Below are 17,252 nucleotides of genomic sequence, written 5' to 3' on the forward strand. Positions count from 1 at the left end.
AAAAGCCAGGTTCTGGATGTGTGAATTTGCCCGTGACCAACTCCTGAAATGGATGCAAATTAAAATGAGTGATTTCTGTGATACCAAAGTGTGCTGTAGCGTAGCTTCTGTACCCAGATTCCTAAGAGGGGGCTGGCAGAGTCAGAATTTCATTTCACCTGAACTTTCATGCAAAAGCTGCACAACCAATCCTTCTCCAAATGTATCCCGAACTTTTATTATATTTTGAGTTAATTCAGGCTGGACACGCGATCTTTATTTTGTACTTCAACCTTGTACCTATTTCAGTGACTCCCTTCACAATCGACAGATTCGAGAGACAGCTTCTAATTCCTGAGTTCATTATGAAAAGGCAAAATCATTTATATTTTCCCTGTTATTTCTGATGTTTCCCTCCACAATGTTTCCAGTAGAAAAAACACAATTTTAAGTCTCAGCGACAATTCTCAGAAAAAACAAGTTCTTCTTTCTTGTAGGGTTTGATTGGCCTGATCAATAGTATTTCCAAAAAGGAAACTGTGAGTTTGCAAGGTATCACATGAGGATGCGTGTTAATGCCTATTTTATTTTTTTTTAGCATTTTTCTCTTTCAGATTGTTAAGCTACTAAAGGTAATTGATAGAATCTGTTGTTTGTACCTGTAGAATGCTCAGATAAGTACTGAGTATACATGCTAATTAAAAAAATATCAGTTGATGATAATAGAGGTGATAGATGTAGTGATAAAATACTCTTTCTTTCAGATGACTGACTTACATGGAAATGATGTATTCATCCAATACAATGAATATTCAATGTGATTTAATAAATATTCATTGGACACCTGTGCTAGGCCCTAGAGAGATTAAGATGAGAAAGATTCAGTATTGGTTTCTTACTGCGGTAGACTGTATTGTTGTTCTCAAATATTCACAACCCTTCCTGTAAGAGGATTATGCCACCCCGGGTGGGGAAGGATGTAGCTTGCAGTGTGTCCTGTGGGAAGGAAATAAAATTCTCTACCCCTTGGCTGTGACACTGACTTTAGCCAGTGGCATCTGAGTGGACACCATGCATGCTACCTCGGAGAAGAAGATTTAAGAAGCATTGTTTGTTTCCATCAGCACCCTAATTCTTTTCTCTTTGCTGTGAGAATGGCATGACTCAACAAAGAGCCACTCCTAACGTGGAACATAACTCTAACCCTAGTCAATGTCTTGAAATGACAAGATTGAACCAAGCCACAAGAGCAGATCTGAGGCCTCCAACATGGAGCATGCTTCTTGTTGTAAATCACTGAGATTTTGGAAGTGGTTTATTCAGCACAGTGAAGCTAGCTGAAACACTGGCCTGGAGTTAAACGACAGTACGTTAATTCTGAGACATTAAAAAGTTCTTAAAGGCTGCTTTGCAATTTAGGACCCCGAAAAGAGGCTTGTATTCTAGTCCGAGAAGCTTGCAAACAAGGGTTATATAATAGTCTTAAGATGGACTGTGAGCAGATTATATCTGGGTTATTCTGGCCAAGTTTGGGCATTGATACATTTTTGTATATGAATTGTGCAGCTTTCTTCATTGAGCATAGGTCACCAAAAGAAATAACTGTCATATTTTGCGACATGTACTGACCTGGTCCAAATGAATTGATAATTCAAGGTCAAAGCTTCCATGTTTCGTTTATCCAGTGGTATGAGAAGGAAAGCTCTTTTCAGGGCAGTTAACATGGCAAGGTTATCCATCCCTGATATGCTCTTGCCTCTCAGGATATGTTAGAGATCAACCAACATTGTAACTCTTCTCCCAGGGTCAAGGTTAACATGGGCAGAGAGAATTCTTATCTAACCTAGATTAAGAGAAGGTGTGTGTTTATATGAGAGAAAGAAAGAGGGAGAGGGAGAGCGGTGGAGGGGAAGCAGGGAACCGAGGGTTTAATGCAGTTGAAACTGTATTGTACTTTTTGAGATCTCGCCTAGGTACCTGCACATACCAGATACCAAATGAAAATCCCATGATAACAAGACGAAAAAGCTAAAAAACCCAGATCATTCAACATATTTGTTTTTGTTGATTCTCTTCAGGATGTATTTCCCACACACCCTTTGCCAGCTGTCTCTCCTTCCACTTTGATGCCAGGACATGTGATGGATGTGGGAGCCATCACGGTGCTGCCCCGAGAGCTGTTCTCCCCGCTCCCGTGGCTTGTGCACATTCCACTCCCACCCCCTTGCAGCTGGGGGCTCATGGGATTGCTTCCAGCCCCTGGACCTGAGCAGAAGGGGTGCTTGTCACTCACAGGCTGAGGCTTGGCTCCCTGGCTCTCTTCCCTGCCACAGTCATCCTGGGAGACACATGCCGAGAGGCCAGTGCCACCAGATGGCATCTGAACAGATCCTTGACTCACGGCTTGGATCTGCAAGGGAATTTTCGGGAGCGAGAAATGAGGTTTATATATTGTATTTGTTTTTCCAGCCTACTCTGGGCCAACACAGGGCTTCTGAACACTTCGCATTCTTTGCCTTGGAACTGGATTTTTTTTTTTTTCATCTTCCAAAGTCTGACCTTCCTCCCTCCTTTCTTCCTTCTTTTCTTCTTTCCTTCATTCCCAAACTATTTATGGAACATGAACCACATACCAGAATCTGTACTGGAATCACAATGATAAACAGTTGAAGCATGGATCCTGCCTTGAGAAATTATAGAGGAGTGAGAATAACTACCTTTTTTCTTTTTTTTTTTGCTTTTTAGGGCCACACCCATGGCATAGGGAGGTTCCCAGGCTAGGGGTGGAATCGGAGCTTCAGCTGCTGGCCTACACTCCAGCCACAGTAAAGGGGGATCCGAGCCACATCTGCGACCTACACCATAGCTCACGACAACGCCAGATCCTTAACCCACTGAGCGAGGCCAGAGATCAAACCCTCATCTTCATGGATGCCAGTCGGGTTCTTAACCTGCTGAGCCACAACGGGAACTCCATAACTAGAATTTTTTAAATCCCTTTATGTGTACCAGGCCCTCTACCAAACTATCTCATGAGTCCTCATATCCACACTGCAAGCTGGGTCCTAGTTCTCCCAATTGATTGACACACTGACCTTCAGAGGGGTCAGTGACAGGCTCCAAATCATAGCAGCAGTGAAGGACCCACTTGGGTTTCAATTTGGAGCTGCTTGTTGCCAAAGCCTTGGTGATAAAACCCTTAACCATCACAAGGGAGAACTTTGGCTTCTCTGAAGAGTTTTGTGTGCATTCATTATCATTATTCATACAGAGACTGGTCAGAGTAGAGAGTTCTGCCCTCTTTGGGCAGGAGCATGTGCTTGGACGTTTTGATATAATGAAAAGGGTGTCAGGAGGCTGAGACCAGTGAGGGTTCTCCCTCCTCCCACCCCCCACTGGCAGTCCCAGACAACTCCCAGCCAGATTCCCACGTTGCCCCCCGTGCTTTCATGCATCGGCTCAATCGATGACCTCAGGACCTGCCGCTGGTGCGCTTGCGTGGCGATGCGCATGGATACAAAGGGGGTCCCTCAGAGTCTAGCCAGGCCCCTGGGAGGACCGCTGGGCAATTCTTCCAACAAAGGAAGGGGCAGGAAAAATCCCTTTGCCTGGAAAAGATCTGGGGACTCTTGATAACCCCTAATGACAACCATAAAAACATTATTTGGAATGAAACGGAGAGCTTTTCCTCCAATTTATTTATTGTTTTGCCTTCTCCCAACAGAGCTAGCAGGATTTTGAAACAAATCAAGTTTAAATACGGATTTTCGAGGTCACTGCCTCTGCCTCACTGCTGACAGATAGCTTATCTTGTTGGAAGAGGCACAGAAAACCTTGGCTTCCTGCTTAAGAACACCCAATACTAAGAACTGTCAATCTCATTTGCTTCCCCTGAGCGGCAGCGTCCGAGGTGGTCAGCCTCCTTCTGGTACCCGTGATGCCCGCGTCACTGCCACGTGCAGTTTCTCAAGTGCAGGCTGTTGATCACACATTTCAGAGGCACCCGGGGTCGTTACTGAAAAGGCAGGTTCCAAATCCCACTTCAGATGCACTGGATCTGACCCTCGGGAGGTGGGATGGAGCTCTGAGCAGGTCAACAGGTGCCCAGGGGATTGTCACACACACACCAACGCTGGACAGCAGTGGGCTGGAGCCCAGGGCTTCCTCTCGGCTGGTCCTGGGTGGGTGCCTTGCTGACGTTTAACCTTTTAGTTCTGTCCCCTCCCCACCCCCGACAATTCTCATAGCCTTAGGGAACTCCCAACACGAACTTCTCTATGAAAAATGACCCACTCAGGTGAAATAAAGCCTTTCTATTTAGGGCAGGTTTATAAAAATACAACCTTTGAGAAACCACAGCTTCCTCTCTTGCTTTGCATTGTGCATTTTAAAATAAAATTCCTCTCCTTGAAAGAAATTTCCCTTTCACCCTAAACAAGCTCCCTTTGAACAATTAAAAAAATAGGAATATGCTGCCTTTGGTGCCTCCACGTTACTTCCTGTGGGCACCTGAGCAGACATTGGGAAAGCCCACCAGGTAAAAGTGAAATTGGGGCCCGCTGCACCCATTCTTCATTGCTCCTTCATTCCTATGATTCCTTTCATTGGGGGGGGGGGGATCTCCTTTCCCAGTATAATTTTTGCCTTTCTTTCCATCACTTTCCCACCCTCTCTTCCTACATTTATTTTAAGCAAATATTTAGGTTTGGGGGCTGGACGTCTCTCAGACTCTTCATGGTGAAGCCTGTGGCCCAGAAGGTTTAGTTAAGGGGGGGATGGGGGGGCAGGGCTCTCTTCAGTGAACTTAAGGAAGACTGGCTTTGCTGGAAGAAACGTAACGATCAGAACTCACATTCCTGTGAGAGGCTCAAGCAGAAAATGTCATTCCTAATGTGAATGTGCTGTGGATAACTTACCTAAAGTTATAGGGAAAAAAAAAAAACCCAAAACCAAAAAAACACAACCTAAAACCCAAAAAACACAACCAAAAACCCAACTCCCTCTTTCATAGCAGCAAGCTATGCAGGCTACGAATTATTTTATTGAACAGCGTTGAGTGCTTTCCTGTTGGAAAATGAGGAACTTATTAATTATTTTAAGTTTGAAGTAATTAAGCCAGGCGCTGTCAGGCTGACACGGTTTTCTCAGCAGGCGGCTGGATTCTTCTCGCAGAGTGAAGGATTTTTCTAGTCCCATATGCTGAGCTACAGGTGAGCCAGTTGGTAAATACGTGACACCTTTTAATTATACGTCCTCACAAGCTGTAGCTTGTCTTGTGAATTATTTGATCATTCGTTGCTCTCACGAAAGGGAAGCCATTGGTGAGTCTCATCTGGCCAAGTAGGTGCAACAATGCTGATGATGCTGGGTCAACAGGTTTGCAGCAGACCCGGTCAGGCCTGGGTGAGAGGAAAGACAGAAAGGCTTTTTCCCTTCACCATCTTTCTGGGCTTTTCCTCTAAGCTTTATTGGCTGCCAGCTGCCCAACTGGATTTCAGGTGTATGATGGCGAGCTTCTGAGCTCACGTTTACTTAAAAGAAGAACAGGCAAATGAAAGATGGGAAGAAGGGGCTGCGAAGGACACGTTGGCAGCTGGAGAGATAGAATATTGCATGCTTGCAAAAGTTCTCCAAGCTGTGTGTGTTTTTGTTTGTTTGTTTGTTTGTTTTTTTAAGGCTAAAATTCAAAGGTCTGTTTGGTCTGCAGTATGTTTCCACCCTTCCTTGCACCAGAGTCTGAACAAACTTGTCTTTGGCAGTCCTACCCACTGCCTCGTTCCCGGCCACCTCTGTATCCAACACCAAGTTCAAACCTGGGCCTGCCCATTGCCATCGGGCCTCTGTGTCACAGAGCCCGTCTGCAGCCTGGGGTTGCAGTACGTTGCCCATCCATCTCCTCTCCACCAAAAGCTTCCAGAAATGGTCTTTTCTGGCCTCAAAACTTATTTGTTCTTACTCTGCATGTTCTGCTGGGTAACTGGCTAATTTCACAGTGACATTTGTGCTAATGTGTTGATCCAGTCACATTTATTTAACCTCCATTAATTGACTGCCTACTTTATACCACTGAGGATACAGACAAACACCGTCCTTCCCGCCTGGAACTTACCTACTCATGTGAAACAAATCCTTCCGGCTGCTTCCACATGTAGTGGACTTTTTTCTTTTTTTTTTTTTTTGCTTTTTAGGGCCGCATCTGAGGCATATGGAAGTTCCTAGGCTAGAGGTGGAATCAGAGCTGCAGCTGCCGGCCTACGCCACAGCTCATGGCAACGCCGGATCCTTGACCCACTGAGCGAGGCCAGGGATTGAACTCACGCCCTCGTGGATATTAGTTGGGTTTGTTACCGCTGAGCCATGATGGGAACTCCAATATGTAGTGAACCTTGATCTCCATTCTCAAATTCGTGGGGGCAAGGAATTTTATATTAATTTTTTTCACATTTGAATGCTCTTTTCTCTCTTTTATATTGAAGTGCATTTGATGTAAAATATTAAATAAATAACTGGTACCATAGAGTGTTTCACAATTTTTAAAGTTTCTACTCCATTGATAGTAATTATAGGAGAGGCGAACTTTTACATTTAGGATGGATAAGCAATGAGGTCCTGCTGTGCAGCACAGGGAACGATAGCCAGTCACTTGTGCTAGAACATGATAGAAGATATTATGGGAAAAGGAATGTATATCTATGTATGACTGGGTCACTTTACTGTAAGCAGAAATTGACATAACATTATAAATCAACTATACTTCAATTTAAAAAAATCATAAAATATTTGCTATATTCCCCATACTGCGCAATAAACTCTTGTAGCTTATTTTATACCTAATAAATTATACCTCTTAGTTCTTTTCCCGTATATTGCTTCTCCCCACCGCCTCTCCTCACTGGTCACCACTAAGTTTTTTCGCTATATCTGTGAGTCAGCTTCTTTTTTGTTATATTCGCTAGTTTGCTGTATTTTTTAGATTCCGCATGTAAGTAACCTCATACAGTATTTGTTTTTCTCTGACTTATTTCTCTTAGCATAATGCCCTCTAAGTCCATCCGTGTTGCTGCAAATGGCAAAATTTCATTTTCTTATGGCTGAGTAGTTTTTGTTTTTGTTTTCTCCTTTTTAGGCCCATACCTGTAGCATATGGAAGTTCCCAGGCTAGGGGTCGAATCGGAGCTGCAGCTGCCAGCCTACACCACAGCCACAGAAATGTGGGATCTGGGCCACATCTGTGACCTACATCACAGCTCACAGCAACGCCAGAGCCTTAACCAACTGAGCGAGGCCAGGGATCAAACCCGTGTCCTCATGGATACTAGTTGGGTTCTTAACCTGCTGAGCCACAATGGGAAGTCCTGGCTGAGTAGTATTATGTTTTTTTTTTTTTTTAAAAATCCATTTAATTTTAAATTCAAGCCTTTCTGCTGTTGACCTAGAGGAAAATTCACTCTAAGTGAGTTTTAAAAATGGTCTATACAGTTTATACACAGAGACAGGAAGCGAGATGGGTGCCCGCATTCCCTGCGGTTGAGAGCTTTCTCTACAGAATTGCACCCCTGTAGCGGCTGGTGCAGTGGGAGGAGGCGGGGACACAACCATGGAAGGGGAAGGTTCAAGATCCTGCCTTCATCTGCTTGGGCCTAGAGGGCTGGGGAAGAGAAGAGGGCAGGAGGGCATCAACAGTGAGAGGGCGAGGGTACAGTGAGGGGCTGTGAGGGGGTGACTACAGGCTGGGGTATAAAGTTGAGGGCCCCAAAGTAGGGCGTCTAAAGTCAGCTCGTGAAGAGTGGAGTGCACTAGTCCTGGGATCTTGCAGATAAATAGGGCAGCGGCAAGGGAGTGAGGTGTAGGGACCCCCCTGAGAACACTTTCTGAGAAGCCCTACAGTGGGCCCTGTTGGCTGAGAAACTCAGCTCAGAGGCAGGGCAGAAATGGGGTGCAGGAGGAAGGCATCCAGGAGAGCTAAGGGGGCTGGGAGGCCCCAGCAGCCCTGTTCTCTCATGGGCTGGGTCTCCGAAGCTCAGAGAAGAGCAGGGCAGGCCGAGAGGGGGAAGCAGCCAGCCGGCTGTGGGGCAGAGGGTGGGGGAGGTGACTGCTGGTGAACAGAACCTTATCCCAGTGCTCTAAAGGCATCGACCCATCGAACACACACACACACACACACACACACACACACACGTGTCTTAGAACCCCCTACTCCATCTTTTTTCTCAATGGGGACATGTAGCAAATGGCCTTACCTAATTCCCAGGAAAAGAGCTTCAGTGGCAGCTCTGGCTTTGTCTTCCGTGTCATTAAACACATACCGACTCCCCTGTCCTCTATCCAGGCACAGCCTGAGGCCACTGTCCAGGTTGTTCAAGTCCTGCCCTGCTTGCTCCCTTTCTCCCAGGTGCCTTGAGGCCCATTCTTGGTCCATTCTGGCTGCCTGCTCCCATCCAAGCAGGAGTTGGGGGGAAGGTAAAACCTCCGAGAAGGGGAGAAGGCCACGGTCTACAGCAAGGCACTTGGGTGGGGGCAGGGGAGGGGGAGGCAGGGCTGGAGTGGAGTGGGGGACCCCACCTCCTTGGGCGGCCCCGTCCTCAGCCCCTGGTCCAGCCTCTCCTCTCAAGACCCAGCAGGGCCTCCTTCCCTTTCACGTCATCAGTGAGATGACAATATGGTGGTCCAGGAGTGGGTGGGTGGGGGCTGGTGAAAGCTGGGGAGCAGAGGCAGAGGCACAAGTTCATGACTCAGAGAAGGTCAGGGTGCCTGAAAGAACAGCAAGGGGCATGATAAGGACATGCCTCTCACTGCACTGAGCCACACACAGACAATGGTTGAAGGACCATCCAAGAACTCTTACCCAAGGCACCAATTGCCAAAGAACTCTGAGTGTCCAGTTCTCTCCCATCAGTGACTACTACATCATGGTCATGGCTGCATTGTGAACAGATAGGAGAGCGCTGCCACTGAAGTAGGCATTCTTGCATTGTTCACTGCAGCAAGTTTTTTGCATATAAAATAAACACAGCCATCACGTTCATAGTCCCAGTGTGTGAGCTCCACAACGCTGGCGTCATAGCTCTATTTTACCTGAGGAAAACTACCCGTGTATCTTGGAAGGCGGTAGTAACAGGCAACATTTTTCCAGTAGCAAAATTTTGTTACTTCTTCTTGGTTGCTTTTTACAAAATGCTTAAATTTTAAAAATTTTATTAAGCATACTTTCACAGAATAAATTGGCTTGAACTCTACGCATAGGAAAAAGTTCAACATGCTTTTTTTTTTTTTTTGCCTAAAATACAAATACAACTGCCAATATATATTTTTACTGGAACCCTATTTTATAGTGTTAACATGCTGAATGTGTTGTAGAGGAGCGATCACTACCATACCATTTATATAAAGATTTTGACTCAAAATCACCAAACACTTTGGTCATAAATTTAATACTCATAACCAAACCAGCAGTGTTCAGAATTGGGCTATACATATAATCATTTTTAGAGTTAAGCTTCCTAAGACAGCGTAAGAGTTTTAACAGAAAGCAAAATATTATGCAGATTTATGGCAGTTTAAAGCATATTTGCAAGCATTGTTGCCTGTTGGAAAAATTATTATATACAGGAAACTTGTGGCTAGAGACAATTTGTGTCTCATTGTCATAAACCTTTGCTTTATAGAGATGAAGGGACAGACTTTTCTAGCAAGTTCATGAAATTATGGTTGTTAATAAGCCTTAAGTAAAATGAAAGAAAAACAAATTATTTTCCATTTGATAGGTTTTAAGTTGATCCCTCATTTTGTAGCATTGTCTATAAAATGAACACCTCTTACAATATCAGCATTTAAAAATTTAATCCAATGTGTTCATTTGGGTTTGCTTACTTGATTCCATGGAGATGCTCACACCTAGTGGGCATCCTTGGTGAATTTGGCCTTTGTTGGTATCTGCAAAAGACTATCGAACTGAAAGCTGAGACAGCCTCTTACCCTATGCTTTTGTATTTCTGTGAGGACCTCCTATGTTATTACTAAATTTTTTTCCAAGCCTATTTAAAAATAATTATTACCTTAAAACAAAGATGCAATGTATGCACGATATAAAAAGGAAGCCACACTAAGAAGACACTTAGAATATTAACTTTTCTGATATATGCATATGTTTTGGAAAATATGAAGACACGAAATGAAGGTCCTGTTGTGGCTCAGTGGTAGAGCCCGACTAGTATCCATGAAGATGAAGGTTCAATCCCTGGCCTTGCTCAGTGGGTTAAGTATCCAGTGTTGCCATGAGCGTGGTGGTAGATCGCAGATGTGGCTCGAATCCTGTGTTGCTGTGGCTGTTGTGTAGGCCGGCAGCTGCAGATCTGATTCCACCCCTAGCCTGGGAGCATCCATATGCCACAGGTGCAGCCCTAAAAAGCAAAAAATAAATAATAATAAAAAAATAAAGATGCCGAACACAGGACTTAATGAAGAAAACTAGTCACCAAATAACAAGTTTATTTCAATGTACTACTTTTGGAATCCATTTGGTACTGAATAAATAATACATATGTATAACAACATGTAAAGTGAAAGATTAGCACAGGGGAATGCTGGTACTAAGGAAAATTCTAAAGGCTAAAATATTAACTAATACCCTGTCAAAGAAAAATTGTTTCTCTCAAAAAAAATTTTAGGGTCTGTGTGTTTTTAAATGTTTGTTTTCAATAAAGAGCAGAATTAGAACTAGACCAAAAAATATGTTATTCTATATTGAATTTTATACAATCAATCAATAGTTGATAGTTTGCCTTTTCCCTAGGGCGAAACCAGATTCTACCCAGAAACCACTTTCACAAACATACTGAACATCCCAAATCAAGGATGTCTGAGAACCTGTCTGGTAAAAATGGAAGTTTAAACAATGGTATATCAAAAGTCACTAGATGTTGCTTCATATAATAAAATGCACCGATTTTCCCCTGAACAGCAGGACTCTAAACTTTAAAATTTTTGCAATTTTTTTTTATGGCCTGCCTGCAGCATGAAGAAGTTCTTCCATGGAGTGAGGCCAGGGATCTGATCCTCAGGCACACTGTGTCGGGTTCTTAACCAGGTGAGCCACAATGGGAAATCCTAAACTTTTTTTTTTAACTATAAATTTCATAGGTGTGCAATGGATATATTGTGTCAGCTTTCTCAGGAAGTGTTCTCAGAAGCCAGAGGGAAAGTGACCTTACACGATTCCAAGTTCCAGCGAGATGTCCTCTGGGAAAGAGTTGGAAGTGGCCCCATGAAGATGGCTCTCATCTCATCTGCACGTTCTCCTCATCGATCTATATGTATCGATGCATATTGTGCATCTACTATATGCCAGCCCTGTGAGGGGCCTGATTTATTTGTTGAGATAAGTGATAGAGAGAAATGAATAACTCAGATTGATACCAGTGCAGGATAACTGTTCACTCCGATGCTGCTGAAATGTAGGAGAAATATGATTAGGAAGGCATGGTAGAGCTTATCAGGGACATTCTAAAATGCCTAAGAAGTTCAGACTCCTCCCCGCCCCTAATTCCTGCAATGGAAGGACCACTAGCAAGCAGGAGTAAAGGACCAACAGGGTCAGAGCTGTTGGAGAAAGGCAGCTCTATTGGAATGAATTGAGACAGGAACTCCTGTGACAGAAAAGAAGCAGCTCAGAGGAAAGCGCGAGTCAGTTCCAAAAGCTTCAAGAGAGAAGTTCTTGGGTTCTTCCTAAATCAGAGTTCATGAGTCCATGTCCATTCTGGTTCTGCCTCAAATGAGACTCTGCTTATGGAATCTGCACACCGAGAAAATATAATTGAATTCATGGCAGGAGAGGGCGGCTTTCTCTAAAGGAAAAATCGCATTGTCTGAGCCCAAGATGTTGCAAGATAGGGCATATATTAAACTCTATGGAAAATCCTATATGCCTTTCAGAAATATTTATTTATTGTGTTATCCATGTAAAACATTTATTGGGTATTTTTCTTTGTTGTTTATCTCTATCTGGAGTTGGTATTTTCCTTTTAACAAACTGAACTACTTGAACATTAAACAGTGTTGGGCGGGGTAGAAAAAGTCAAATTGCAGGAGAAGCTTGTTTTCTTTTAAACCTGAATTTTTAAAAATTACGGTATGGTTGATTCCCAATGTTGTGCCAATCTCTGCGGAATAGTGAAGTGACCCTTTTTTATTTTATTCCACCATGGTCTATCCCAAGAGACTGGATATAGTTCTCTGTGCTATAGAATAGGACCTCTAAATACATTTGCGTCTACCATTAAATCTGAATTTTGTATCCTGCAGAACACTGATAACTAGTAGCCTACATCTCATTCAACAAGTTAGGTCCCAATTTCTCTGCGAACCATGAACACACATTTGCAGAACCTTCAGGGCAGAACCACCCCAACCTCACAAATGCCCTTAAATCTAGGCATGTTTGTCATCCCACGGGGGCAGCCGTTACAGCTTTTACTCATTTTCCACTAACAAGGTAGCATCCTAGCAAACATTTCATATTTTCAAAACTGTTAGGAATAGACATTTGAGTAGGCATTGTTTCTTGAGAGCTGACCTAGGCACCCATCGAATTCAGCACATCCTCCTTGGCTCGAAAAGCAGACAGGATAGCCATGGATATTCATTCTGAAGCTCACTTTGGTTTACATCTTGAAAGTCTCTCGAAGGCGTCGCTGTCTGAAGAGTGATGTCTCTTTCCGTGTTTGTCTCGGGGAAGCTGTCACTGAGGGTGCCACCTGCCCTTCTGTGAGAAGATGCATTTGTGTGTTTTATCAGGCCTGCACATGCGAATCACTCGACTGTGTTTCCGTCTCAGCCAGAAAGTCCAAGGACAGCTCTGAATTGGATGCATCATGTAACAGACTAAAAATCAAGAACAAAAAGACTTTTGTAATTTCACCTTAAAAAAAAAATTGGCATTTGCGATGAAATTAAATGTTTGGTTTGGCTTGGCCCCTGGTGGAGGGTGATGTTCATTTTCATGTCAAATTGGTAGATTTGCTTCAATGAGGAGCAGAACCAAACGACCCTGGAGACTAAATTACTTCTTTGCTTTGGGAGTGGTGTTTACCTCAAGTCAGACCTGAGATGAATTTGTGGTGAGTTGCAGAAAGCCTGGAAATTTACCCTCCTGGTACCAGGAGGACCGAAACACAGAGGAGCCGAATTCAGGTGCATTATCTACCAATTTCGCAAATTCGGAAAAATGTTCATTATTTCATTCGCCTGAGTGCAGTGCAAAGGTAGGCTTTTCCTTTGTTGCCTGAAATGAAAGAATAATTTTCTTTTTTTTTTAATAAACAAAAGCAACATTAAACAATCAGGTGTGGCCAACTAGAAACACCAAGGCAGGCCAAGGAGTAAGAGCCTCATTTGGCCCAGTGGGCAACAGCTGTGTACAAGCTCTGTGATGCCTGTCTTCTTTCACTCCAATGGAAATGATGCTGTTTGCTTGCGATTATAGACTCCTATTGATTTCCAATTTTCACTAGGCATGTTCAAGTCCCATGGGCTCTGGGCGCTTGTAGATTCTTATCAGTCTTGCAGTGAGGAAGCAATGTGGTAAGGTAATTGGCGCTGTGTAGCAATATGAGACTTCTGTTCGACTTTCAATTTAGCCTCTACTGCAGTCTCTTGCTTGTATATATTGTCATATACATTTAGAATTACATATGTATATAAACTTCGCTTGGTTCCAAATCTTTGGAACACGTATAGTTAGTGCCACTGGGCTCACTTAATTGTCAAAGAGCAGCCTACATGTCCATAGAAGCCTCTGCTTATCTGTATTACCCCCACCCCCCAAAATCGTCGTAGCATTCTGAGTATATTGGGTTGTGTCTTCTTACTTTTTTAGCTTGTTTTGACTTCCATCCCTAGAGTAATACTGGGTTCACAATCACACTGCAGCTGCTGTCTCAAGAGCTACTTATTGGGGGGAGTGTGCATTCAGAAAGTGTTTATTTTATGCAGTGGAAATGCCACCCAAACGGTTTGGAGCTCTTACCAGAAAGGCATCCAGAAAGCACATTTCACAGACTCCAGTGTGTAACATGCAATTACTTACTTTTTGTCATGAAACATCCGAGCCATGCTTTTATTTGATCTAGGACAAGGACTTTCTACCCATTCTAATTTTTCCTGCAGGATGTCGGTTCGTGTTCTAAATCTTACCTTACTAGTACAGATCGGGCGGTGTGATGTGTGTTAAACTGCGCGCCATAAGAAACGTCAATGGGACTTGTCAAAATTCGGAGGAAATGTAAATGGCTACATTTCCACTTGTGTCTGAAAAGAGTAGGTAGTAGTAATTGCTTTAGTGAGATGATCAGGAGGAAAGACAGTAAGCACAACCAAATCTCCAGGCCTTCTTTAGGGACTGTTACAGAGTCACTGCTTTGAGGGGCACCTCCCCGCATGCAGGCCCGTGTGTCGGGCCGAAGCTCCATTAGTGAGCGTGCATGCCTTCATCCAGCCCTGTTCTGTTATGTGAAGAGCATGACAAATCTGCATAGATTCCAGTCTCCCTGTTTTCATTTCCACAAACTTAGAGGAAAAAAAAAAAATCTCTGATAAAAAGCAAATGTAGCTGTGTTGTAATCTTCATGTAGTCTATTGATGAAAGAAAGAAAGAAGGAGAGAAGGAAAAAAACAGATAGAGCCCTGGGTTTTAGTGGGGAACACAGGTGAAATGATTTATCTGCTTCTGCATATACCCTTTATTTTTACTTTCTGATTATTCTACTGAGACTGGATTTCACTAGAGTCCCCAAGGTAATGGGGCCTGGTGACTAATCCACTGAGCCATACAAACCCCATCTGCTTACTCACTTTGACATTTTAATAATATCCCATTTGGACCTTTGTTCAATTTTGTTTTGTGTGCTACATCTTTGTTTTAACATTATATCTGAAATAATTTACTATAATGAATACTTTCAAATCTTTCTCATTAAAATCAAGAGAGGTGTTTTTGTTTTTGCTTTTTTTTTTTTTTTTGTATTTCAACTATGTATACTTTCTATAGGAAATGTACCCACTAAAATTTGTCAATGGACCATCAAATTGCCCTCTTAATTATTGTCCATTGTGTACTTAACTTGGAATAAGGAAAAATATGTCATTATAAAAAGCAATATCCTATTTTATTTCCATCTTACTTTGAAATTCCTGAAGGAATGCGTTTTTCTCTATAAATACCATCGTAGATTATTCTAATGATATAGTAGAGTAGGACAGCTTTAGACAACATTGCTGATGACAGAAGTAATGCTAAATGCTCACTTATTTTGTTTTATAAATATGTGATTTCTTCCAATGAAGATTGATTATGACCTAGTATTTACCTACATAAATCATACATATTGTGACAGACTTGTACCACGCTCTATGTGTTGCCCTCTGGGACTTGATTGTATTCAGCATATGTCACAACCAAAAGCTTATTAATTATTATTGATTAATTCATGTACTCCCTTTCATTCAGACCAAAATGTTGAGGAATATTACAGGAGGAAGAAAGAAGACTTAAACGCACATTAGAAGATCTCCAAAATATTTACTCAGATCTTCCTAGGACCCTAAATACACAAAAATCCTATAATGTAACCTAGATTTTGTAGAAGGCACAGATGGTAAAGCAAGTGATAAATCATTTGCAGGATGTTAAGTTGCAAACAGAAAGTTAAGCATGATCCAGACTGTAAAGCAATGTAGGAGTCCAAGTGTGAAAAGATTTAAATAATAGAACAGTAACACGCAACACATTCTCTCTCTTTTCCAAGTAATCTCAGCATCATTAGAGTTTATCAGTGACTGCTGCTCAGATAAAAGAGGGATCACGGCTCACATGCATAGAGCGCTCTTCAGGCGGCAATCCCCTTTTACACTCATTATATCTCATTTAATCTCTTGACAGCCCTGTGAGATCCGTATCCCTGTACTTCTGTTTAACGGATGAGAAAAAAAGAAGCTCAGAGAGGCTAAGTGGATTGGGCAATATTACACATCTACTAAGTAGTGGAGATTGTGACCCCAAAGCCAGTGCCTTAAATTTTACCACCATGGAAGTCTGGCAAATGCCATGTCCTGTGCCCGTGTCCCAGAGCTGATCCATTCACTTCAGCCATCTTTACAATGTGTATTAATGGCCGTGGTATCAGTGACCATCCGGTAACCTGTATCAGTCACTTCGAGAGTAAATAAATGGATTTACTGTGCCAAGTTCATTAGTTCTGCCCCATATTAATAATCTACACAGGAAAAATGAGGTAGAGAGTTGAGATATTAATCAGACATTATGATCACTGCAGAGATGGCTCACATGTATAATGGAGAGGTATTGCTGTATAGAGAAAAGGACACAGGCTTTAGAGTTGCAAAAATCGAGGGCAGATCATGAATTTTCATGTACGAGCTCAATTTGAACACATTGATTTCTATAGGCTTTAGCCTCCTTATTTGTAAAACAATTTTCTTAAAGAATTAAAAAATATGTAGGGTTACTGACACATAATAAGCATTCAATAAGAGTTATCTTTTCTAGGAGTTCCCGTTGTGGCTCAGTAGTTAACGAATCCGACTAGGAACCATGAGGTTGTGGGTTGAATCCCCGGCCTTGCTCAGTGGGCTGGGGAGCCAGCATTGCCATGAACTGTGGTACAGGTCTCAGATGGGGCTCAGATCCTGCATTTCTGTGGCTGTAGTGTAGGCTGGCAGCTACAGCTCTGATTAGACTGGGAACCTCCATATGCCGTGGGTGTGGCCCTAGAAAATACAAAAAGACAAAAAAAAAAAAAGAGTTATATTTTCTAGGATTATAATTTAGACCATGTATCAACATCACATTTACTTCAACTAGGAATTTTCAGGGGACATAATTGTAAGAATTAAATCAAGAATAAAACCAATGATATCAATTTACTAAATGCTTAAAAGTACTTGAAGACTGGATATTAATCACATTGTTTTCTAGTTAATATAGATAGGCAATCTGATTCATATTTAAAATTGTACTTAAAGGAGGAGGAAAATTATTAAACATTTAAAGGTTAGTTATAAAATATGGTCAGCACCAGAGAATTATAACATTTCATAACACTTGAGTGCAAAAAGATGTCATAGCTTTTATCTCTGGAAAAGGGGGGTGATCAACTTATATTTGACATTATCAATATATCAGTGAAAAATACAAATTTAAAAATTCACAAACAAGAGTAAGTATGCAAATATCTAAAAGTTGACAACTCATAATATTG

Source organism: Sus scrofa, chromosome 4 (assembly GCF_054392235.1).
Source record: "Sus scrofa isolate SSC_HxYL_T2T_F1_AM1 chromosome 4, Sscrofa_HxYL_maternal_Yorkshire_Landrace_v2.0, whole genome shotgun sequence".
Taxonomy (NCBI): Eukaryota; Metazoa; Chordata; class Mammalia; order Artiodactyla; family Suidae; genus Sus; species Sus scrofa.